This window comes from Orycteropus afer, unplaced genomic scaffold, assembly GCF_000298275.1.
Source record: "Orycteropus afer afer isolate SDZICR_OR568_19922 unplaced genomic scaffold, OryAfe1.0 scaffold00099, whole genome shotgun sequence".
Taxonomy (NCBI): Eukaryota; Metazoa; Chordata; class Mammalia; order Tubulidentata; family Orycteropodidae; genus Orycteropus; species Orycteropus afer.
Window position 1 is genome coordinate 2,139,218 of NW_006921686.1, and position 1,435 is coordinate 2,140,652.

Consider the following 1,435-nt stretch of genomic DNA (forward strand, 5'->3'; position numbering starts at 1 on the left):
GTCATGTGGGGTCGCTGTGAGCTGGAATCGCCTCAGTGGTACATTACAACAACAACGAAGCATAGATAACATATAATTAATTAGCGTTTGAGGGCACTGAGGTTCATGGTGGTGGAATGATCTGGAAAGCTTGAATGTCACCCGTGTCACTCGGTTGGACCTGGAGGAATGGCTGAGATGGCAGATGCTTTGCTGGGTATGTTTTATTTATTTTGTGATTTGGGTGAAGTTAGGTATGTTTTCAGCCCAGTAAAAAAATCTTTGACATTTGCCATTTTAACCATTTTAAGTGTATGATTCAGTGTCATGAATCACATACACCAAGGTATTTGACTGCTAACCAGAAGGTTGGTGGTTCAAACCCACCAGCCACTCCATGGAAGAAAGCTCAGGCAATGTACTTCCATAAAGATTTACTGTCTTGGAAACCCAGTGGGGGCCGCTATGAGTCAGAATTGACTCCACGGCAGTGGGTTTGCTTTGGGCTTTGCTTCTGTGAAGATTGACAGCCTTGGAAACCCTGTGGGGCAGTTCCACTCTGTCCTCTAGGGGCGCTGTGGGTCAGAATGGACTCCAGGCAGTGGGTGTGCTTTTTACCATATTGTGCAGCCATCACCATGAATTTCTAGAACTTTTTCATCCCCAAACAGAACCCTGTGCCCAGTAAGCAGAATATCTCCTTCTCCCTTCTGTCCCCAGCCCTGGTACCCTCCACTCTCTCTGGGTTTCACTTCTGTCCCATCTTTCTCTCTCTCGTCTTGTCTTTCTGTGTCTGTGTCACACATTGTGTGTTGATTCTGTCTCTCCCTTGGCCTCTTGGTGGGTCCCTGTCCCTCTCTGTCTCTCCCTCTGTGGCTGACAGTCCCACCCCTTTCACTTTTCCTAGGTTGTTCTGTCCACTTGGCCCTCACTGTGGGGCTGGTGGGGACCTCTCAGAGGGCTGCTGTGGGGTCAATCTCGTCCCTAACTCCTGACTCAGCCTCCCGTCCCTTCTCCACAGACTCTAGCCTCTGGACTGTGACTCCTAGGCTCACACCTGGTCCCAGTGCCCACCTGGTCCTCTGGCTTCAAGACCCCACCTCTGAAGGCCCTCCCCCACAATCAACGCCTACCTCCCCGGGGGCCCTGCTGGGACACATGGGCCTGAGCGCTCCTAGAGGGCCTCTCAAGGACAAAGACGGGGCCTCCAGCCTCATGCCCTGCTTCTGCCCTCACCTCTGCTGGCCCAAGCTGAGATCCGGGCCTGCGTCTTCAGAAAATGGTGGCTGAAGCCGCCCACCTCCAGGACAGAGAAGGGGGTGGGGTAGGCTGGGCTGTCACGGAAGGAGGGCCAGGATCCCACATTTTGGGGAAGTTCCCTTCACCCTCCCCCCCACTCCCCTTCTCTGTCCCCACCTCCTTTCTGTGACGTCTTCTAGTCTTTTTTTTTTTTTTT